The sequence below is a fragment of the Dasypus novemcinctus genome, chromosome 5 (assembly GCF_030445035.2).
Source record: "Dasypus novemcinctus isolate mDasNov1 chromosome 5, mDasNov1.1.hap2, whole genome shotgun sequence".
NCBI classification, from domain to species: Eukaryota; Metazoa; Chordata; class Mammalia; order Cingulata; family Dasypodidae; genus Dasypus; species Dasypus novemcinctus.
The window spans coordinates 55,234,636-55,260,098 of record NC_080677.1 but is presented as its reverse complement, the minus strand read 5'-3'; the positions used below and the strand labels follow the sequence as shown (position 1 = coordinate 55,260,098).

Genomic DNA, 25,463 nt, shown 5'->3' with positions numbered 1-25,463 from the left:
GAATTGTTAAATCCCAGAACAGACTAAAATCTGTATAAAGAACAAAAGGGGCTTATTCTTTGAAAGTAATACATGGATTAATTATGGATCAAGAAAACTGAGAAAGATAGGTCCAACGTTTGGGATAGACGTAATATTAATATATGTTGGAGAAAATGTAGGATTATTGCTCATCAGTTATTGTTCTTATCTTGTCCATAAAACTGTACAAGGAAAAACAACCTCAAGATGAAACTGAAAACCAAGACAGAGGAGATAACTCAAAAATGCATTAAAGTAGTTTAAAGTCTCAAGGCTCTGAATAATTACATCTCAGGGCACTGAAAGAACCAATAGATAAAGTAAAAAATAAGACTCAGCAATCTTTGAGAAATCATGGAGAATTGTAAAAGGACCAGAAGAACAGTGAAAAGTAAACTATACTACTTCCAAAAAAGAAAGGAGATTGGTAAAATTGTACCAGTCTCTGGCAAAATCCCAAAATGTCTTTAAAATGTAGGGTCTGTGAGAAAGCAGTGTTGACCAGGATCTACTGTGTCTTTATTAAAAATAAATTTTAAAAATTATTATAGATTATTTCACTTCATTTTTTAACAAGAGGATGAGACAAATTAGAAGACTGCAATAGTCAAAGTATTTGATGGTCTATTTAGATGTTCTCATGGTCAAGATAGATAAAAGCAGGTTGAATCAAAATAAAATTAGGGTGAAACGATTGTCTCTTCATCAAATGGTATCAAACAACTACATATCCACATGCAAAAGAATGAAGCTGGATCTCTACCTCACACCGCATACAAATATTAATTCAAGATAGATTAAAAAAACAAGTGAAAGAGTGAAAATTTCTTAGAGCATAGGGAAAAATCTTGATGAGCTTGGATTTTTAGAGGACACTAAAAGCACAAACAAAAGAAAAAAAAAACAGGTAAACTAGACTTCATCAAAATTAAAAACACCTGTGTATCAAAAGAGTCTCAAGAGAGTGAAAAGACAATCCAATACCCATAGAATGGGAGAAAATATCTGCAAATCATATATCTGGTAAGGGTCTAATGTCCAGAATATATAAAGAGCTTCTAAATTCAACAACAAAAAGACAACCCAAATAAAAAATAGGAAAAAAATTAAAAATAAAAATAAAAACAAAAACAAAAAAATAATATAAAATAACGTGTTGATGAGGATGTAGAGAAAATAGAACATTCATACATTGCAGCTGGTGATGTAAAATTGTGCAGCTCTGTGGAAAAGTTTGGTGGTTCCCCAAAAAGAACACAGAATTACCACATAATCCAGCAATTTTTTCTCCTAGGTTTATACCCCCAAAATTGTAAACAGGTATTCAAATAAAAATTTGTACAGGAACATTCACAGCAGCACTATTCATAATAGCCAAATGCGAGAACCCAAAAGTCCATCAATTGTCGAACAGGTACACAAAATGTGACATACACATATAATGGAATATTTGGCAATAAAAAAGAATGTAGAATTTATACATGCTATGATATAGATGAATCTTGAAATATTATGCTAAGTGAAAGAAGCCAGTCATACAGTGAAAGAAGGCTATATATTGTACGATTCCATTTATATTAAATATTCAGAATTAGTTAATCCACAGAGGCAGAAAGAAGGGGCCAGAGGGAAGGCAGTGGGGAATGACAGGGTATGGCATTTCTTTTTGGGGTATCAAAAATGTTTTCTGTTTTGTTTTGAAGTTTACAAGTAAATATCCTTTTTTTTTCTTATCTTTTTAAAGGTACATAAATCACACAAAATGTTACAATAAAAAATATAAGAGGTTCCCACATACCCTACTCCTGTCAAAAATATTTTGAAACTAAAGGTAATGAATGCATTACCTTTATCATACATTGTCAGTATACAAAATGCCACTGAATTATCATTTAAAATGGTTAATTTTAGATTGTGATTTTACCTCAAATACAGTAAATAAAAGTAAATTTTAACACGAACATGGAAAAGTACACTTCCATCTCTCCAATCTCCACTCCAGTTTGAGAATCACCAATTTACTGGTTCCCAGAACTCTTATGATTCTAATTTTAGCTGAGTTATTCAATATTGGTAGGGCAGTAATGTTGACAGAATTAAACACACAAGGATAAAAAAAACAGCAAATGTGCTTCTATTAACCTTTGTTAAACTTAAAAAGCTTCAACAATGTATGCAATTACAAAGTAGTCATGTTTAGAAACAGGAGATGAAGGCATTGTTTTTCTTTTTCTAATTCAAAAACATACTTCAAAGATTAAACCTCTTTTAAAAGGTCATTTATAGTATGTAAGTTGTATATTACATGCTTACAATTAATAATGAGCTATAGAGATCTGGCTTCAAACTTACCGTAACTGATTGGAGAAATCATCCTCTACGTTGTCATCATCCCAATTATCCTCCCAGACATGGGCATCTTCATCTTCATCTAAACCAGCCCAGTCTAAAAACAGAAACAGATGCAGAATAAATATTTCTCATATATTATTTCCAAAAACAAAAAAACTTCAGGAAGTCTGCCACTGAATCATTCTCAATTCAAAAACATGGAATACTGTATCTATGAGAAATGACAACCTTCCTCTTTAAATTTATGCTGTTTTTATTCACTTGATTCTTGAATTTGTAGATAATCTACAAAGAAGCCAATACCAAAAAAAATTCTGTTTGCCATGAAAATTTATTACAATTTTGGAGAAGATATTTACTTTCCTGATTTTTCTTCATACTAATTTTTATAAGACTTATTTCATAATCTTTCAAACCAAAGCACCAGTACCCTTTAAAGCAAGATGAGTAGCACAAAGACATCAGCTCAGAATTTAAATCTGCTAAACATAAAGAAGGATAACACACACAAATATTAAAAAGGAGACTAAATTATAAGCCATCATTAACATTTGGCTACTATAAATAGAAAATTCATGTTTTAAAAATAATAAATATAAAAATGTAAAGAACAATGTTGTAGTTTTTAGTTTCTTAATACTCTTTTTCTCCCTTTCCTTTTGGTGGTGGTTGTGGGGGTTTAAATTGAGATTTCAGTTTTTGTTTAGAATGGTCAGAAAACACAAATGTAAACCAACATTTTCAAACAGGCTTGTACCAGAATAGGGAATTTTTGTTGAGAGAGTTATAAAAAGAATACAAGTTACAGACCATTAGGTACACAAGTAGAAAGGATCTATCAATAAGGCAGCTTTCCTACACTCAAATATCCAGTCATAGTTTCTATTTCAGAAGCCAAAGATAAAGTTAGGTTGTTTCCCTCTACTTCCCATGTCTTAAGTTCTTGCATGGTAAGTGTTCTTTATAGCAGAATGCTTGAATTAGAATCTGTCTCTGGTCCATACTTTCTCCTTTATTATCTTCCTGACTTATATTTTAACAATATGTTTTGTCTCTACTGGTGAACTCACCCTTGAGCTACAGAATTCTACACTCAACTGCCTATTGGACACAAACGCAACATGGCCAAAATGTCACTCTATCTCTGGTTCTACCCCACCCCACCTCAGCATCATATCCCCAACATTGCGGTGTTCTGGTCTAACTATGGAAAAACACAAATGCATCCAAACCAGGTGCTGGGGAAGTCATTATATAATTTCCTCTTTTTCCATTACCAAGCCCTGCCCATTTTATCCCCTAGGTCATCCTCAGATCTATCCTTGTCTCTCCATCCCTATTGCTTCTGCTCTAGATCAGACATTCACACCTCTTAGTAGCTAAGCAATGGCAGTATTTTAACTTCCCAGGTTCTTACTGCTTCTAATCTCTTGCTCCTGATCAAAATCTATCTTCCAGGGTGATAACATCACTATGTACTCTTTCTTAACTATATCAAACCCTCTCAGAGGCAAGAAAAGTCTATGCATATGCAGATCTCCTATTCAGACTGACCTACCTGCCAGTTTTGTTTTATCAAACACACACAAAAATTGTATTAGACTGCATAATGGACTTGTTTTAAAATAAAAAATGTTTTAAATACTTAACATCCAAATCCACTGGGAAGACTGCCCACATAAGCTCTGTGACTTGAGGTACGTTAGTATACATTTTTCCATTGTGAAAACCATAACAATGAAGCACCAGTCACAAGATCTTCATTTTTCTTCAACCCTGACCTTATAATTCATGATTTAAAATTTTCTATTTAACAAGTATTTCATGCTGCTCATCTATCTTTGCTTGTGCCATCTCTTGAACCTACTACTTGGCCTGACTTCTGCTTATCATGAATTAGCTCAAATACCAATCCCCTTTAAAAAAAAACCATGGGGAAAGGATGTTTCTCAAGTGATTGGGCACCTGCCCCCACATGGTAGGTTCTAAGTTGGGTTCCTGGTGCCTCCTGAAAAAACAAAACAAACAATGAGCAAAACAAACAAAAGAACCAACTCAGAGAAGCCCCATGTGGCTCAGTGGTTGAGAGCCAGCTTACCACATACAAGGTTCCAGTTCAATCCTCAGCCCCCAGTACCTCAAAAATAAATACATAAATAAATATATGGAACCATGGCTCCCTGGAGAAATGGCTAATTTTAGAGCTGGGACACAGAATTTACTAGGTGAGTATGGGATAACCTTTTATGCTAGAAAGCATGTCAAAATGACCTAGAAATTGGCTTTACAGTGTTCCCACTGGCCAAATCTGGGACAACTTGAGGATCAAAAAGAATGACAATAATGGATTATAACACAGTGAATTTTTTTTTAAAAATCCATGACATCGGAGCAATATTTAAAAAAAAGAGAAAGAGGAGGGGGTAGTAGTTGTTAAGGGTAATGTTCTTCTTCACAATGACTAGCGGTACAAACTTAGAAAGAATGGCAGAATTAGGAAACACAGTTTTGCACCCCTCGAGGCAATTTAGGCAAGGATGAACAATGGATTCTAAAACTATTGAGTGAAAAATGCTTACTCATTAAGAAGGGGAAAATGGAGAGACCTGGTAGTGATCATCTTAACGAAGTAATCAAAACTCAGCATCAACATTAAATGGGACAACCTAACATGTGTCTCCTGGTGTGATGCAGTAAGAAATGCAGATCACCTATGAAGCATTCTTGCTAAAAACACTGATCCTGAATTTAGTCAAGAGGAAACTATCAGGCAATTCCAGAAGGTGGGACTTTGTACAACTGGCCCCTTCAAATCTGTCAACGTCATGAAACACAAAGAAGAGAGGGGAACTATACTGGATTAAACAACCAAACACAAGGTATGAGAGTAAACTAATACTGGATTGAGGGAAGAAAGTATAAAGACATTTTGGGAACAACTGGTGAAATCTGAATATAGACTGTGTTTTGGGGTCTTCTTAAATTAAATGTTAATTTTCTTAAGTAATTGTGAAATTGTTTTTATAGGAAAATGTCCTTATTCTTAAGATATGCAAGGTAAAATACTTAAGGATGACGTATCATTTTGTTGGGAGCTTACTTGCATATGGTTCTCAAATATATATCCATCTATATACACACATTTATTGACATATGTATATGTATGTTAAAAATAAAGCAAATATGGTAAAATTAACATGTGATGGATCTGTGTGTTTACAGTACTATTTTTTAAACTTTTGTATAGGGTTAAGTTTCAGAATTAAAACATGGCAAAAATAGTTTTTAAAAACCAACTTTGAACTCACCTCCTCTAGAAGCCTTCCCTAATACTTTTTCCTCCTCATCTTCAGAGTAAGCCCCTTTTTAAACATGTCTCTATCACAGCACTTACATAATGTACAATCAGAACCGTCAGTTTACATGGTATATGTCCACTATTAGTGTCTAACCTCCCTAAGAGTAAAAACATGTTATTTATCTTTATATTCCTCAGTTACAAATAGTACCTACCATATGTACAACTAATAGCTGTGCACAAGGATACAAATAGTCGTGAAAGCAACAGAATTCTGCATCATATTTAACAATGAGGTCAGACTTGGTAATTTCTTTAATGCCACCCCCCTCCAACACACATTAAAAGCAGTAATTATTAGTTACATACTCTGTACATCTCTTAGCAGTTACTTATTAGAAATATGGCTAAGAACATTTCAACCCCAAAAGAAAAATGAAGTTATGATTTAGGCTTTTCTTATTATGCATATATAGACTTAAAGCTATTTGACAATGGATCACAATATGGGTATTTTATTCCAATTACATTATGTACCTAAAAGAATTTTTTCAATGTGTGAGATATGTCATTTTTCCCTTCTGAAGAAAAGTATCTCCATTTAGGTGGTCTCCCAAACCAGAAACTTGGCAGGCATGCTGAATACTTTTCCTCCTTCAACTATCATATTCAATCATGTTTTTTTCCCATTTCAACTCCCAAGTATTTCCAGAGTTAGTTGTCCTCTCCCCATTCTTACTGCCACTATGTTAATATAGGAGCAATTATCTCTCTCCTTTGTGATCTATTACTGTGTGGTCTTCTTTCTGTTCCCACCTCCCCTCTACTCTTACACTGTTTATACCCATTCTCCACTGATGGCTAAATTGATCAATGCCATTCCTGTCAGTGACTATTGAAAACTTTCAGGTAGGAATGTCTTACTAAATTCGTAACCCTAATATCTATAGCATCATACCTGGAACACTGTAGATACTCAATAAAGGGAAACGGAACTATATTTCTCAAGTTCTCTTCCCTCTGAGAAGATAACCCCAAGAAAACTGAGGACAGTGTTTGGTTGCAAGGAAGGCAAGAGAATATATTTCAAGAAAGAAAAGAGTAAAAGTATCAAGTATTATGATTGAGGCATTTAAAATTTTCAATTGCTTTATTATAAAAATGTTTTTGAGGACAGTGATCACTTCATTCAGTGTTCCCTAACAAAGAGATCATATGTGAAATTTCTTAAAGACCTCAGTAAAAGAAAAGATGAATTTCTCTTAGACAATTCACTTCAGGTTGCTAGGAAGGTCAGTCTAATGCACAACTAATTTTAATCACTGTATAGGATAGTGAATCTATATTAATAATTCCCAATAGTCAAAAATATTGATTTTTACAAGGATAAATTCCCTTATTTAACCCAGTAATATTATTATTCTCAAAGAGGGAATGTTATCATTATCTAAATTCAAATCCAATACTATTTTTCTTGAAGTTCTTAACAGTAGTAAGTAATCCAGAATATCAAATTTAAGCATCAAAGCTGACTGGTCTAGGGCTATCCTAACATTTTCGCCCTTCTTGTAGAAACACACTGCACATTTTTAATTCTCTCACTATTAGTAAAACTGTCCATATTTAATAAGAGTAGATTAAAGAGTATAAGAAAAGGAAATCACATTCAGGATTTCCCTTAGTCTAGGGAATAATGATCAGACAACAACTGCCACCCAATTTTGCTATAGATATAAACAACTGAAAGCCGAAGACGCATTGAAAGAAAAACATTTCTGCATCTTTGCAGACTAGAAGAGTGACTTAGTTAAGTCAAGAATTAATCAATAAGTATAGGGATAAAACCATATTGTTACTCATATTGCCACTGCAATTGAAAAAAGCATTTACTAAATATATATATTATACCTTATGTCTAAGGACAGAGAAATCTCTGTCAGAAAAATGGCAGGTATTTTCAGGCAAAGAAAGGAGCACCAGAAATTGCAGTATTAGTATATACTAGAGGAACATTAAATAAAGGTGGTATGGAGTGCAGCCTAAGATCAAATTTTAAACGACAAAGAAGGCTCATTTCAAACAGTAGTTATGTTCCTCTGTAACTCTAAAATCAACTAAATGACTTTAATTTTTGAAATTGTAAATGAGTAAGGCACTTTAAATGATATAATCTCAAATTTATCTTTTGCAGAAATCCAGACACTTGTGTATGTTGTACTTGTAGCGGAACTAAATCCATTATCTCTTTTTTTAAATTATCTTTTACAAAATGTTACATTAAAAAATATAAGCGGTTCCCATATACCCCCACTCTTCCCACAACAACTTCTTTCATCAGAGTGGCATATTCCTTGCATTTGATGAATACACCACTACACAGCATGGATTATAGTTTATATTGTAGTTTACACTCTTGCCCAGTTCATTCAGTGGGTTATGGCAGAATATAAAATGTCCTGCATCTGTCCCTGCAATACCATTCAGGACAGCTCCAAGTCCCAAAAATGTCCCCATATCACACTTCTTCCTCCCTCTCTCTCTGCCCTCAGCAACTCCACATCAATGATAGTTTCTTCCATTGCTAGAGTCATAATAATTCTTTACTAGAATACCAGTAAATCCACTCTAATCCATATTTTATTCCTCTATCCTGAGGACCCTGGTATGATGATGTCCACTCCACCTCTAAATCAAGAGGGGACTTAGATCCCACATGGCTGATGGATGGGATTCTCCTGCTTGCAGTTGTAGACTCTCTTAGTTCCCTGGTGTGGTAGTTGACCATTCTGATCTCTCTGTTAGCTGACCTGGGTAAGTCCAATGAACCAAGGAGTAGGTTTTACAACTCTCTCCCAAGTGCAAGGGCAAAGACCAGTGAAGAAGGATGGTCCAATGATGGGGCCTTGATACTGATGACTATACTTATGAGCCTGTGTGCTTGAAATTTCAACTAGGCCTAGAGCTGCAGGGTACCTAAGAGCTACCTCCTAGGAAGCAGTGGTGGGTCAACTGATAAGAGCGTCTGCCTACCATACAGAGAGTCCAGGTTTGGTGCCCAGGGCCTCCTGACCCTGGAGCTGGCCCACGCGCTGGTGGGCTGGCCCACGCGCAATGCTGATGTGTGCAAGGAATGCCGTGCCATGCGGGGTGTCCCCGGCATGGGGGTGCCCCATGCACAAGGAGTGCGCCCCATAAGAAGAGCTGCCTGGCGCAAATAATGCACAGCCTACCCAGGAGTGGCGCCGAACACACGGAGAGCTGACGCAGCAAGATGACACAACAAAAAAGGACAGGTTCCTGGTGCCGCATGACAAGAATGCAAGCGGACAAAGAAGAACACACAGCAAATGGACACAGACAGCAGACAATGGGGGGTGCAGGGAGAGATAAATAAAATAAATCTTAAAAAAAAAAGGTTACCTCCTGAGAGCCTCCATATTGTTCAAATGTGGCCATTCTCTAAGCCAAATTCAGTGTGTAAATGCATTACCTTCCCCCACAGCATGGGACATGACTCCCAGGGATGAGCCTTCCTGATGCCTAGGGATTACTACCAAGCACCAGCTGGTTCTGCAACTAAAAAAGACCTTGAACAAACGGGGGAAATGTGGAGGGTGGGTGAGGTATATGGGAACCTCTTACATTTTTTAATGTAACATTTTTTGTGATCTATGGAAAAATAAATTAAAAATTTTAAAAAGGGGGACATGGTAAGTACAAATAAGTTTATATGGCAAAGAGACTTCAAAATTAGTTGGGAGGCCATCAAAGGTGTTGCGCTTACGCACATCTCAGCAGGATCTCAGAGATAGCCAAAGTAGATCCAAACCCAGGCAGTGGTGTTCCTGAGGGCTACAGAGACATCCAAGTCCTACAGTCATGACAGATGGCTCTGGAGTTCAGTGCCTTGCCAGTAGGCCCTACCTGGAATTTGTGCCCTGCGTGCGATGGAGTTGGATTCAGATGTGACCTTTCTACACATGCCTCTTCTGTCACTTTTACTGAACCTGTGGTTGGTGCTGGAGTTGGTGTATGCTCAGGAGACTTGAATCTGTGGACTGTCCATGTGCCATTATCTGTTTTATAGCAAGTGAGCACTATCTATAATACTGTTCCTCCATATTCCCTCCAAATCTTACTATAACCTACAGCTCTGAAGCTATCTAACAGTATTAATGGACAGCTCAGGAGTTCTGTATTGGTTTTTTAATTTCACTAAGGCCTTTCACTATAAAAATTCACATAAAACTAATGACACTGTTAAACTGCACTGGAATAGGGTTTGGCTTCATACTTCATGTTTTTGTAAAATGAGTAAAATGGAGGACTGCAAAAAATGACACCATTTTAGAGATAGAGAAGGTCTTAGAGATCACTGTAGATAAAACATTGTTTGAAAACTACCACCATTTACCACCACCAAAAAAGAGATAAAGTGATAATGTTCTCACAAGAAAATATTTTATTAACTTTTTTCTATCATTATTTCTTGTCTTCCAATCCCAGATTTTCAATATGATATTTGGGTTCAGTCATTGTTAAATATGATATTTGACAATGGGAATTGTCAAATTAAATATTTCTTTTACTGATATTTTAAGTAATTTATATAAAGGTATCTATGAGGAGTGGGTGCAGCTTAGTGGCTGAGCACTTGCTTCCCACGTACAAGGTCCCAGGTTCAATCCCCAGTACCACCTATAAATAATTAATAAATAAAATGGAATTTAATGTTCCATGAAATCATCAGAATACAAAGATGAATATTATGTTCTTGAGTAAAGGAGGGAACAACTCAAGTCGCAGCTGAACTGTTTTAAGGTTCTAAGACACCATGCCTCAAGTCAGCTTGAACCAATTCCAAGAAACTAACTTCTTAAACTGGTGAGAAGAAAGTTCCCATCTCTAATGACCCCTGAAGAAGAAAAAGGGTGACAATGTGCCAAAAAATTCAAGTAAGAAATGTAAAATAACAACAATATTTATTTCACATTTATCTGCTAACCTTGTCAGTCTTTGTAGGGGCCTCAGGTGTCTTTTAAAATGTTTTAAACATTTCTAAAACAGTAAAACTAAAGACCCCCAGGAACTTTCAATCTAATTATGAATTGATTCAAAATGTTGACTTCAATATTATTACTTGATGTCATTCAAATGTCTTCAAGCTGGCTTTAATTCTTTAAACTTAGAGAGATGAAAAAGCATAGTTAATTTGACCCCAAGTGCCTCATAGAGTCACCAATGAAGGTTCTGTGGAATTTTTAAACCTCTTTTTAGTTTTCTCCTCTAAGAAGAAACACTACTGATTTAATAGCTTGTTTTGTAGGGATTCTAAAACTTAATTCTAAAAAGGTTGGAAAAAGTCAAAGTTCTTATCAACATAATACTCATTTTAAAAATGTCTTTGCATCTCTCCTTTCTTTAACACTCATTTCATGCTATTTTAAAGATAGGGAAAGGAAATAAAGGTAGAAATAAAGCCCCAAGAAAAAGAAATTGTCTCATAAAAGGGAAAAATACTAACAGAATTGTAAGCAATATTTTAGAACACAAAAGAAAATTCATGACAACAGCTCTACACTTGTTTGGTATTATCTTACAGTACTTCATAATCATGACACTACTGATTATAGAAAGATGAAAAAGCTTATTAAATTCATTAATTACATAAATTTGAATATACTCTTTAATGTTGATACCTTATCCTAGGAGTAAGATGCACGAAGTCCGTCATGCCAGATCATCCTTCCAACTACCAAAAACAGGGAATTTAAGACAATAAATAACTCTTATTGAATTACAACTTAGTAAGCATTAAAATTATCTAATAAGAGCATTAAGAAAATTAGTATTCATGCTGACAAAACAGAATCTATAATTTTAGGTAGACACTTGAAAGGTTTTTTATTAACTAGGATTATATACTGAACCATATTATGTCAAAAAAACATAAGAGAATTAGAGTACAAATCCCAGAATATTTCCAACACATAAATCTTCATAATATACATACCTTTTACAAAGTGAATATATACTATAAAAAAGCTGTGACTTGTTATTTCTGGATTTAGCTAATATCTGCTGCAATACATATCTGAACTGTTTGAATTTTCAATACAATATTATACTGATAACCATGTAATTTTATTTAATCATTCTTTTTCAAAGCCTCAAGCCCAAGAATAGCTTTTTTTAAAAAAGGCAAAATAATAAAGTCAAACAAGTATACCAGATTCATGTCTAATGCCTTCCTTCACTAGGTGGATGACCTTATAAAGTATACACTTTACCTTCAACACTAAAGGCATTGCCAGGATTGTGATTAATCATGTAAAATAGCCACAGCTGTTTACTTCAGTGTGTAGGTCTCCAGATGTATACTAGTTAAAAAAAAAAAATTTACCATATTTTACAAAGTGAGAATTGGAAATAACCAACAGAGATGACCAATATATGTTTCTAGCAATTCTAAATTATTTAGACTCTGCCCCCAAAAAATCTGGCTTTGTTCACATTTGCCAGTGAGAATTACATATGTGACTAATGTTAAATTTCAAAAATCTGAGCTATCAAAGATACCATATACTTCATTCTAAGTATCACCTTGACATTTAAGTATGAAAAAGGGTTTTTCTCAACTTAAAAAACGTTCTTAAAATGACTTACTCTCCTCACTCCCCAACATACATTCTCAAATTTCTTAAAAGTATGAAGTATACCACTTTGGAGAAAACTAAAGAAGAAATTCCACTTATACCAAATAGGGTTGCAAATGTTCTATTCTATACCTGTTTTCAGGAACATCAAATTCTCATTCATTCCATAACAGCAAAGCTACTCTGAATATAAACAAACTAATTTCCAAAAAAGTTTCTTCAAATAAAAATGTGCATGTATATGCAGAACATTATATGAAGAGAAAAATAGAAGAAAAACAGATGAAGGCTCAAAAAAGTTCTAAATTGTTTCTACAATTCCACTCACTCTAATTCTTGACTATAAAAGAAAACAGCAATAGTTACAAATAGCATCATTACACTCATGAGTATAACGAAGCCACACCAAATCTAGTCACCCTGAGATAAATTTACATGTATTCTTGCTTAGGCTGTATAAAATAAATTAAAAGTTCCTTTTCTAACATTTCATTTTCTGTAAGTTATCATGATGCAAATATACCTATTATCCCACAGATTTTAATGTGTATTCAATGGCTTAGAAATCAGTACCTGACACTGTACCACAGTACTGCTATATCTCCTCCAACAAGGACCAAAAATGTGAATAAAGAACTTCAGAGCAAACCACCAAAAACAACATAAATGATGTTGCTACCAGACCATTAAGTAAGCTTTCAGTTATTTGAGTCTGAAACAGAGGCTCAAAATAACTTATATCATCACTTAGTTATTTTTATATTAAAAAAAAAAAAAGAAACTCTAATACAATTCTTTTTAAAACTATCTGGCAGAATGGTTTCACTACTGGGTTAGGGTTTTTATTTCTCATTAATTTTATCTCAAAAGCCACTGTTCTCATCTTTTCCCTGCTCTTGTGTCCTAAACTCATCAGGTTTCTTCATTCTGTGATGATCCTCCTCCACAATACTCAGTCAAGGATACCCAATCTGAATGCCAGCATCCATGTTCCTAAATATGCAAGTGCAAAATTGCAACCCATGATTTCTTTATTCCAGACACTTCTTATCAAACCAGCTGCCAAAATGCTATCACCAATTCTACCTCCCTTGTTTGTCTTGCTTTACCCCTTTTACTTCACACCTAGTACAGCATATTTCAGGTCCTTGGTCCTTGCCTGATATATTTCAATGATTTACTAATTGGTCTCCTTGACGCTTTTCTTTTTTATTGTATCAAATTACTTCGGAGTTTTTTCCTAAACTGATAAAAGCACAACTCTCACTTATCACCGAAATAGGGGGGAAAAAAATCTCCTGTCTACCTAAGGATGAAGTCCAACCAAACTAGTCATTTGGCTTACAGGTTTTTCATGATTAGGCCCCAAACTACCTGCATTTGCAAACACAATTTCATAGACAAAAAAAACCACAACTACACATGCACATTGTCCCCTCCAGGCATATAATCCTTTCCCCTTCTTTTGGAAACCCTTTTACATTTCTATCTTTTGAAAGCCTGTTAAATATTGCTACTTTGCATCGTACACAACTGGAAATAATTTCTCCTTTTGAACTGCTGTTGCCCCCTTTACCATCAATTGTTTCATTCTCTCCTCCCCACCACTGCCATACCACGTCACTCCTCTCCCCCCCCCCCCCACCAAAGGAAACCTTTCTTCAAATGAAATCTTACCCAGAAGCTCAACAGGTAAGAGAGCCAAAGCAAAGCTGCTCTGATTTAATCGGAGGTGGGGAGAGGACTTAGAGTACCACCTTCTAGGATAAGCACCTCCAAAGTAAACTGAAGAATAGCTCAGAGTAAAAACACTGATCCATACCTCTCCTAACTCTTCTATTACCTACTAAGTTTAAAGACAGATATTTACATAAAGAATCAAATTTACTCGGCACAGCCTCTAGTTGACTAGATAAATTATTTAATTTTGCTGAGCTCCAAGTATAAAACCTACCTCATAGGGTTGTTGTTAGGGCTAAATGAGACTCTGAGTCTAAAGCACTTGGTACGGATAAATGGTGGCTAATTTTTTCTCAATGCCAGATTTATAGGAAGCACTCAACAAATACAGACGGAATGAATAAATTGTTTATTATGAGCTAATCACTGCAAGGGAACTTAAGGGGTGAGGCAGGCAATGAGAAGCAAAACATGTTCCAGAATAAGGACCATTTGTACCAAATGTTACATGGACAACAGAACACAATTGGAAAAAAAGATATTTGGTGAATTTTTTTTTAAATACTTCCAAAAAAGAGTTGTTTTTGAAACCTTAGTTTTATTCCCTCAATGTTTTCACAGTTTATCACTACATCACATCTTTCAACAAGTAATTTTTAACCACCACCATTAAACACTATTTAAATCATAATTTCTTATTACCTGCTCATTCCACAGAATCAATGAAATAGCTAGTCAAATAGTTTTTCAAAGTGGTTTTTACTGTTTAATATCCTAGGTCACACCTCTCACTAACCCTTCCCAAGCACCAGTATCTTGATTTGGGTTTTTATTATTCTGGTGAACCACACTGTGTTTTTTAAAGTACCTTTGGAAAAACATTTAAATGGCAGTATTTTATTTTTTTAATTTTTAATTTTTTAATATTAGAAAGTAAATCAAGTATTAAATAACCCACAAACTCAACAAGCTTGATTTTAGGTAATCTAAAATTACCCAATAAAATATTTGCCAGAAATAGATCCAATTCTAATTGAATACCAAACATTATCTAAACTCCAAACCCCTATGTTTGGGGGGAGGGGGAGAGAAAGGGGAGCAATGTTTATTGAATATAAACTTTGTGCAAGGCACTTTTTAAATATATCATTTAATCCCTACATAATTCTAAAAAGCACTAGTATCCACAAATCACAATAAAGAAACCGAGGTTTAAGAAAGTAACAGTTCCCTCTGTCAATGGCCATCTCAATAAACAAACAACAAACAAAATAAAGCAGCCATGGCGTCAGGGAAGGAGTTTATACATGAGTACAACAGCTTGGACTCCCATTCACAAGCTGATCCAGCTCCTGCCACACTCAAAGTCCAATCTGCCAGCAGTAGGGACTTACCCTCACCCTCAGCCCACAATGCAGGGTTTCATCTTAACTTGAATCAATAAATATTCTGGGTGTGATTTGGCCTTTCTTGCCCACACGGCTCGGCCAGCATCATTACCTGGGGGCTTATAGCATCTCTGATCCACCAGCAAGGAATACTACACAATGCTGCCTTGGCCCAAGAGACCCATTTTATGGTAAAAGTGCAGCAGTGGTCCTGCGCATGAGGTCCATTGGTCCTATCACATAATACAACACACAAAAGCTGCTAACCTAATAGAGGAGAGAATCACCTTTTGAAGATGTAGCTCAGGCATCATCTTAGAGGTGAAACCCAGCAAGCAGCATCCTCCAGGATGCAGTACATTCCCTTAATCAAGAGCCATCATATGGTTCTTTGTCCCCAAGAAATAAGCATAGGAACAGAGGGAGTGGGGATGGACGTAGGGAGGAGTAGCTCTGCTTATCATCACTTCCAGTGGTTTTCTTGGGAAATTTTGTGCTTCACATGCCCACAATCCAGGCTCCTGGATCTAGAGGTCCTACTTAACAGAGAGCAAATGCATCCACAAGGGTCACAGCAGGAGTCCCAAGGTGGGGGAAGTACTTTGATATTTACAAGGAGGCAGAAAGGCCTGTCAATTGCTAAGCAACTTTTTTTTTTTAACAGTTTGTCTTTTTCTTTAATGAAATACTTTATCTGGACATAAATGAAAATTAACCAACTGCTTTTACCATGACTGTGAAGTATCAATTCTACTGCCTCCAATAAAGAATCAATAATTTTACAAATGACTAAAGTAATTTATAAAAACATTATCAATTGAGACTTTCTTGCATTTATGACTAAGCCATTATAAACAAAAATTCTTAAAAACAAAATTCCCAAATAAGTGCAGTTAAACTGAGTACTGACAGGAAAGTGCAAAGAGCTCATTGGTAATGCTATCTATACCAAATGGATAAAACATAAACCGGATTTAATACTGTAAGTTATATAAAAAGTAAAACTATCAATTTCTTTTTTAAAAAAGTTAACAGTTCATAGAAAAATATAACAGTAAAACTCAAAAGAACTCAATCCAAATCAAAATGATGAGATTTCATTTTTCATCTCTCAGATTGGCAATAACTAAAATGTTCAATAATATGTAGCATAGGCACGATTACAAGGGAAAAGGTGAACTGCAGATGGGACTATCAACTGGTATAACACTTTTTAAAGGCAATCTGAGACTATGCCTTAAAATGCACCTGGCCCCAGGGCAAGGTGTCAAAGCCTGAGCAGAGTTAGAAGGGCATTCCAGTGGAGGGAAAGACTGGCACAATTGGTCTATCAGAGCCTGGTCAGGATGAGAAAGACATCCACGCTGGAATAAGGAGGGGCAGCAACAGCAGACTGGTTACATACAGGCGAATGACCAAACAGGCAAAATATCAAGAATAATGAAAGCCAGGTTTCTCACTGTTCAAGCAGGGAGTAAGAAATATGGAAAGGTAAAACCTAGAATGAACTCTGTTGAATTGGACTACAATTAGTTATCTGTATGAACTCATGGTTTTCAATACCTATAGACAGATACAGATATAGATATATACACACATATACATTATACACACACCTTTCAAATATCCCCTAGTTCCTTACAAAAATTGGCCTGGGAGCAAGAATATCCCAAGAGCAGTGACAACAACTAGAGTCAAGATTTTGCCTTCTAAATACTATTCTCCACTAAAAGGAGCCCATTCTGGAGAAATGATTGGTTCCAGGGCTGAAGAAACATTAGCTTTACCATGCTTTTTGGTCAGAATGCTAGAAAATGCTCAAAGAATTATGGGGACATGTCAAAAGGACACAGAAGGTGGCTTGAAAGGGTGCTTCATGTTCAAATATGGAACAAATTGAGGCTCAAAATAAATAATAGCAACAAATTCTAACCCATTAATAAATGAGAATCTATGAGTCCATACTGATATAAATAATAAATTGAAAGTTTGCTGATGAACAGAATACTGTATTGACATAGTTCCAAAGTCCCTCCCCACAAAAGACTTATTAATTACAAAGAGAAAATACTTCAAATGGGGAAGCCTGAAAGACACTACCTTAATAAAGCAAAGTGAACACCATCAGTAATAAGAATTATGTTCCAGCGGACAACAGGCAATGAGAAGAACACAAGCATCACAACTGTGATATTCCTGCCAAGATGTAGAGCCTGAATCTAATCATGTGGAAACAAGAGACAAGCCCAAATTAAGGGACATTCTACAAAATAATTGGCCTGTAATCTTCAAAAGTGTCAAAATAATAAAGTCAGAGACATATGGGGAGGAACTGCTCTAGATAGAAGAAGACTAAAGAGACATGACAATTAAATGCAACTAAGGATTCTGAATCAAGACTTTACTGGGGGGAATGAATGTAGCTCAAGTGGTTGAGCACCTGCTTCCCACGTATAAAGTCCCAGGTTCAATCCCTGGTAACTCCTTAAAAAACAAAAAAAAAGACATTATTGGAACGACCAAAAAACCTGACAGGGATATAAGGCTCAGATGACAGTCATGTATCAGTGTTAGCTTCTTGATTTTGATGGTTTATTGTAGCTACATCATTATAGGAAATACACATTAAGAGTATTCAGGGGTGATGGGGCATCAGGTGTGCAACCTACTCTCAAATGACTCGGGGGAAAAAAAGTTGTTTGCACTGTATTTTCAAGTTATTCTGTATATTTTCTCAGGGAATAAAAAATTTTATTGGCGGAGGACCTGGCCCAGTGGTCAGGGCGTCCATCTACCACATGGGAGGTCCACGGTTCAAATCCCGGGCCTCCTTGACCCGTGTGGAGCTGGCCCATGTGCAATGCTGATGCACACAAGGAGTGCCCTGCCACGCAGAGGTGTCCCCCGTGTAGGGGAGCCCCACGCGGAAGGAGTGCGCCCCGTAACGAGAGCCACCCAGTGCAAAAGAAAGTGCAGCCTGCCCAGGAATGGCACTGCATACACCGAGAGCTGACACAACAAGATGATGCAACAAAAAGAAACACAGATTCCCATGCCGCTGACAACAACAGAAGCAGACAAAGTCAATTCAGGAAATAGACACAGAGAGCAGACAACCGGGGTGGGAGGGGGGAAGGGAGATAAATAAATAAATAAATCTTTAAAAAATTAAAAAAATTAAAAATTTTATTAAAAAGAAATAAAAATGAATCTGCCAATTTCTCCTTTAGGAGTTTTATCTTCTAGGTAAGTAAAGAAACATATACAAAGATATATTTTTTTTACATTAAATGCAGCATGTTCTGTAACAGCAAAAACAAAACATAAAAACAAGCAAAGAAAAAACATAAAAACAACCTAGGTATCTATCAATAAGGGATTACTAGTTAAATTACTTAACATACATACAAAAACTAATACACAACTATTAAAATTCACTAGGTAGACCTTAATATTAATAGGAAAAAGTGTTTAAGATATAAGTGATAAAAAGCAAAGAGAATAATGTATACACTGCATGGTTCTTTATGTGGGAAGTTAAAGGATATTCACAAACAAGCACAACTTACATATAAATTCTGGAAAGACACTAGAAACCCATTTAACAGTGGTTAACACTGACATGAGAAACTTTTTTTGGGGGGAAAAGGTGGAGGAATAGTGATTTTACTTTCAAATCTATACCCTTTTATAGATTTCAATTTTTACTGCAAGCAGTTACTTATACAACTATCTTACAAATTATAAAAATATTTTTTCTAAAGATGAGATTAAATAATTAGCATAAACTAATAGGCTAAAAGCTTATGAAGGGTAGATTTTGAACTCAGGCCTGATCCTAATCCAGCAGGCTTATCCTATACTTGGATTCCAAAACTTTCTCTATACTGAGTAACATGAATTCTTCACTTCTAGCATGTAACTAATTCCATTCCAATGTTTGAAGGTATTATGTGCCCACTATATTACACTTAATAAGTGCCAATATCAAAGCCCCTTTTGGTGCTAGGTAAACTGACATAGTGCTAGGAAACCATTCTGTTAATTTTTTAGTAGAGTTGGTATCCAATATTCATGTAAGTATTTTTCAATGGCATTTTTCATAGTACAATTTTCCTTGTTCAGGATTGGTCTACGCATTGTGGGGCATTTAAAATCTTTAGCATCTACTCACTAAATGCGAGTAGTTACTTCACACTCCCACCCATCAAGTGAATGGGTCATCCAAACACACTCTCCTGGTTAAGAACCACTGTAAGAGGAGGTACTACTTTGTCAGGAAAAGGGGAGAGTGCTTCAGTTATTCCAGAATTCTGATAGCATTAGGGGACCACCGGCCTTATGGCTACCTCAGCAGACATATTCCCATCAATAACCCCAGGGATTTCTCAGTGCAGGTTGGGAGGTGGGTAGTATCCTGTTCCTGGATTCTTCAGATTATATAGCAATTTCACTGTGTGGCAGTTTGAGATTATTTATGAATTCCAAAGAAAAGAGATCATGTTTATAAAATGATCTGTTCCTCTGGGCGTGATACCCTTTGATTGTATTAGAGTTAGCTGAGATGCCTTTGATTAAACTATTTTAAGTTTAGGGCTTTGATTCGATCATGTCATTAGGGCAACTCAGTTTGAATTCCCGCCCCCTTTATGATGCAACAGTTTCACAGACACTCAATCAAGGAGACACACAGAAGTAGATATACAGAGAAGATACACAGAGGAAGAGAGCTCCACAGACCCTGCAGAGACCCCAGGGAGATGAGCCATTCGCCTGATATAGTTTACAGCTGACCTTGTGAAGAGACCAGAGCAGCTGAGCATGGAAAAAAAACCAGCCCTGGAAGAGATATGAGCCCTATGCCAGCCCACAGCTGAGACGGAAGAGGCTGGACCCATGGAGCCTTAAGAGGGAAGAGGAAGGCTGAACCCTTGCAGATGTCACTCACCATCTTGCGTCAACACGTGGCAAGAGTTTGGTAAGGAAGTAACCTTTAGTTGGACTCTTCAGGGTCTTGTCACTGTAAGCTTTTACCCCCAAAAATACCCTTTATAAAATCTAACAGATTTCTGGTACTTTGCATCAGCATCCCTATGGGTGACTAATACAAGCTTGTCACAGAAAAATTAGAGAATACTTAATATAATAACATTCTCTTGCAAATACCATTACTTCTGAAGGCAAACTCAATTTCATTTTAAATATTCGAAAGAAACACTTCCTTAGAGGGGTTGGGGGAACATTTCTTAGATTCTGGCACAGAAAAAGAATAAAGAATAAAGGGCTACTCGTTCTCTTCCCACTTTTATTCTCACCTATTTCTTCTGTCAGAGAAAGGAAATTAATGAATTCTTTAAAAAATCAACATTCCTGACATGAAAAATTGTTTAACGTTTCAAATAAATTAAGAGTACTTCAGTTTTAGACACCACTTTACTACTACATACCTGTGTGGTCTTGAACAAGTTCTGCCTTCTTTAGGCATTAAGATGTTTTCCAGTTCTAAAACTCTAACCATGTTAAAATTATAATCAACCATGCTCAGGACTTTAATGTCTTCCTAATGAAATAGTCTACATCGGTTTAAATAGTCAAGAAGTTGGAGAATGCATTTCACAAAGATTCTAAACATGATTCCTTAACAGTTCCTGCTTAATGACCAGTAGATTACACACCCATCAATCAGAATAACCATAGGGAACTCCTAATATAATACAGATCCACACAAAATAAATAACATTTAAAAAAGAAACATTTGTTCCTTTGTACTTTCAGAAAATCATCCCAGATGTTACACCTTGCACTGAAGAACTATTCTGGAGTAATCATTCAGAAGAAACAATGAGGCCTCCATGAAAATATTATCTTGGTTTCCTTTATAAAATAAAAGTTCTCTATCTCTAAATGACTAAATTAACATCCAACCGAACAGGTACATATCTGGGATGAGATGGAGGGACAAGACTCCCAAAAGATGGACAATTCATTGGTCAAACCGGGGACACATAATTTCAATAGTAACCAATAATGACTTTCATGTGGCAAACACTATTCAGCAAGCTGCCGTAGACAGTGAACAGCTTCCATTTTCTGAAGCACCTGAGACTCAACAAGGCTTGAAAGGGAAATTTCCTATAGGTCAGAGGTAATTAGATGGTTAGAGACTGACAACAAGAGAAATTTAATTTTGTATCTGATAATGAGTTTGTTAATGGCAAATTTGCCAGAAAGACAATCACAAAAAATTTCCCGAAGAAGGAAAATAAGTTGAAAGTAATTCAAGGCATTGAAATTGAACTGAAAACTCAAAATACTGAAATATTCCAAATAAGCCTATGCTTTAAAAAGCTGGGCTTCTTAACTTTTATATATATATATATACAAGTTTCTTGGGAGTCTTAGTCCAGCCTCTAGACCTGATTTGACAGGTCTAGAAAGAGGCCAAGATGCTGTATTTCTAACAAGCTCCCAGGTAATGCCCAGACTGCTAGTCCATGGATCACACTTTGAGTAGCAAGGGAGACTATAAACCATGAGTAGACCAAAATATGTAAGAAATACACAGTCTCAAAAAAGAAATGATTGTTTGGTGACACTTTTCCAAGTTACCTGTTCATATTGTTATTTATCAGAGCAGTTTTCATTAGTGAATATTTAGTGCAGGGACTCTTAACCTTTTTTGTACCACGGACCCCTTTACCAGTCAGGTGAAATGACTACTACTGTAATTTATTTATTGCATACATTCATAAGTGAAGGAAAAGCTAGATTTCAGTTAGAGGTCAGAGAAAATAAAGATGATTTTTTTCAATTCAAGCTCATGGACCCCCTGAAGTCTTTCCACGGGCCCCTTGGAGGTCCATGGACCCTAGTTAAGAACCCCTGATTTAGTGGCTTTACCTAGCCAGCCGTTTTTGTATTGAGAAAAATATTAGTAATTCAATCTAGCATGATAGGAAAACCTGTCTGAATTACAAAAGCAAAGAAAAACACAGAAACATGAATGAAAGACAATGTTTACTCATGCACTGTAGTTTCTCATACTAAAATGAAGTTTCCTGAATGAATTAGGTTCTACTTCAAACATGAAAACAAATTATAGGTGACGAATAAATGGTAAGTTGCTCAACACTAACAAACCAGTCTGTTTTGAGAGGGCTCTATCTTTAGAGAAAATAATTTTAAGTTTCTTTGCTTTTCCTTTTAACTGTAAATGAGCCTTTTACTATTTAAGTACCAACTAGCAAGAATACGCTGTTCAAAACTAAAATTCAGATCAAGGACAAACTGCATACAGTAAAAGTTGATGAAATAAAAGTTGCCAAAACGAATCAAATGAACCACATTTCTACCACATAGTCCAATATTTGAGGATTATCAATTAACTTGAAAGGGAATTCAAGAAAACCTGACTGGATAAATCCACTATCAAAAAAACAAAACAAACAAAAAACCCAATACTCACGATATATAATGAATTCCAGGATTCAAATAGAAATGTGTTTTGGGTTAGTATGAATTCCTGTTAATGTTTACAGTAATGTTCTCTTCCACTAAACAAAATAATAGAGCACGCTATAAGTAAATAGAATAAATATCCCAGATGGGGTAGGACAATTTTAGTAAAGCTGTAATTACTTAAGGGAACAGATGTGTATACCATTAACCACACTCCTCTTCCTACTAACCAGGTTCAGAAAAGCTACCCAATAGTAAATTTCAGTTCCCTCATTTCTAGTCAGTTACATGACACCGGGCAAGTTCCTCAACCATTTCAAACTTCCATTTATTTATCTGAAAAAAATGTTAAAACTAGTACTCAGGTGCCTGGCAACATAGTAATCACTCAATAAATGTAAGTTACTATTTACAATTACAAATGTTAGCTATGTGATGTTAACTGCAATGAGAAAGCTAAGGATCTTCTTGGTAGCCACTAAAGTAATGGAAATGTATAGGGTTTTGCTTCGAAACTAAGGGACCAAGACCTGATCCTCTCATCCTACTTAACAAGCTTCACTAGCAACATCCTAGCATAACCAGGAACAATTTAATTCTGGAAAGGCTTAAGGCAACAGAAAGATGCTAAACCAAAACAAAAGAAAGAGAAAGGAGGTTGTGTACACATGAACAGTAAAGGGACCCTGTCGGATACCTGGCTGGGAGCCCGGGGTCACCATGGCTCCTCCCAATGAGGAAGCTGAAGCCATTTGGGGCCCCCGGTGAATTTCACCGTGACAACTGGGCCCCGAAACCGGCGGCGGGGAGGGTCGCTGGTCCCTGCCCTTGAATGCCGGCCGACGGGCGCCAGACTTCCCGCGGGGAACCCCGCGCCGGCCCGAGCGCACGCGCCGCCCGTGCTCGGCGGCCTGAGTCCGCGTCCGCGCGTACCAGAGGCCGGGCGGCCCAGCAGGTTACCTTCGGCAGGGAACTCCTCGAACTCGTCGTCCTCCTCCAGGAGACCCAAGTCTACCGGCTGTTTTTTCTCTGACATCACGACCCTCTGCACCTAAAAACAGGCCAAAAAGTAAAGAGAAGCCCTCACTCTTACTGCCAGCAGCTGCCACCACCACAACCGCCTCCGAGGTCGGCGCTACCATAGAGGCACCAGGGAAGAGCTACGGGAGCAGCGCGGGGAATGCTGGGATACGGAGGTCCGCCCAGGGCTCCCTGCGGGTTTAGCAATTCTCCAGGGTGGATTAATTTTGCGTATTCATCGTTTTATCCAGACTCTCTGAATTGCATGAGTTGAATTCAGTTTAGGTTTCCCTGACTGGCAAAGACTCATAAAGTTAGAAGGATTAAACGCTTATATTTGGTTTACAGCTGAGGAAGGAAATCTTAGGTGAAGTGATTGCTTAAAGATCTAGTTTACTTACACTCATCAGAGACCGACTAAGTGCCAAGCCAATTAGCATACATTATCTCCAGTCCTTAAACCAATTACTAAGCATAATATTAAGCACCTCCATATCACAGAAAATTCTAGTTTAGAAAAGAACAGCTAAAGTCACTGAAGTAGTGCTAGACAATGCAAATGCAGGTTTGCATGACTACAATCTCCAAATTTTCTGTTATGTATTTTCCATCTGGGAATTACTGTGGTGAATAACGTTTTAACAATAGTTTCTCTCTCCTGGCTAGGTAGCTATCAATATAGGTATAAACTCTAACCGAGTATTATAAAATAATACTATGTTAAAATGGGTATATGTAACGTGGTTTTCAAAATATAAGAACTCACTGAGTATTGTTTTGAATATAGTGGTGAACTATATGAAACTATATGTAAAGTATATGAATATGTAATATGGATGAATATTATGGAACATATATAAATATACATGTAATTGGTTAGTACTGTAAATTTAGATACATGTTTGTATGTTTAAAACCCATTCCTTTATTCAAAACATTAGTTCACATCATGTACCAGGCACTGTGCTAGAAATCAAATGTGTACAGAAAAGGTCCTTCCCTTCATATTCCACTCAGACATGTAAACAGATAAATCACAATGAAACATGGTAATCCATTTGAATTTTAAAATAAAATTATGTGGCAATAAATAAAATTATAAGGCTGAATGTATAGAATGTTGAATAAGATTGATTGTAAATATGTGGAAATGGATTGAGTTGATGGTAACATATCATAATGAGTATAGCTAACACTGCTGATTTATAAATGTGATTGTGGCAGAAAGGGGTAGTCTAGGGAAGTTAATGTTAATTGAAAGACAGCTGAAGGATAATCTAGGGACTGTATAATTTAGTGATTTTGGTGGTAGATGAGGATTGTGGTTAATAATGCAAATATAAGAATGTTTCTGTATTACAAGGTGTTAAGACTATAATGATAGCAAAGGAAAAATTCAGCTAATGTAACATATAGACCATTGTTAGTAATATTACAATATTTTGTAGCAAAGGCAAAGAACCAATGCTAAAGGTTAAAAAAAAAAGAATATGAGGTTTATTTTTAGGATATACAAATATGATCAAGATTTTTGTTTTTTGTTTTAATTTTCTTCATTGACAAGGAGACCTTGGTCATGTTGTTAAACTA

At 36.1% G+C, this 25,463-nt stretch overlaps 2 long non-coding RNA genes across 3 annotated transcripts in view; one reads left to right on the top strand and one right to left on the bottom strand.

Annotated features, from left to right (window-relative positions):
* Window positions 1-23,941, bottom strand: part of LOC101414464 (uncharacterized) — a 28,288-nt gene extending 4,347 nt beyond the window's left edge. Inside the window, exons 1-3 of one of the 2 annotated variants that reach the window (XR_011648815.1) lie at window positions 23,814-23,941; window positions 11,371-11,423; window positions 2,374-2,467 (exon numbers count right to left, since the gene is read on the bottom strand). This is a non-coding gene — a long non-coding RNA (uncharacterized lncRNA). Of the gene's footprint in view, window positions 1-2,373; window positions 2,468-11,370; window positions 11,424-11,961; window positions 11,980-23,813 lie in introns of those variants that run through there. The other variant, XR_009185815.2, reaches the window with a different exon arrangement.
* Window positions 20,286-21,294, top strand: LOC131278495 (uncharacterized). Its single transcript, XR_009185814.2, has 2 exons — window positions 20,286-20,373; window positions 21,171-21,294. It is a non-coding gene; the product is annotated as an uncharacterized lncRNA (long non-coding RNA).
* Window positions 23,942-25,463: the final 1,522 nt, after the last annotated feature.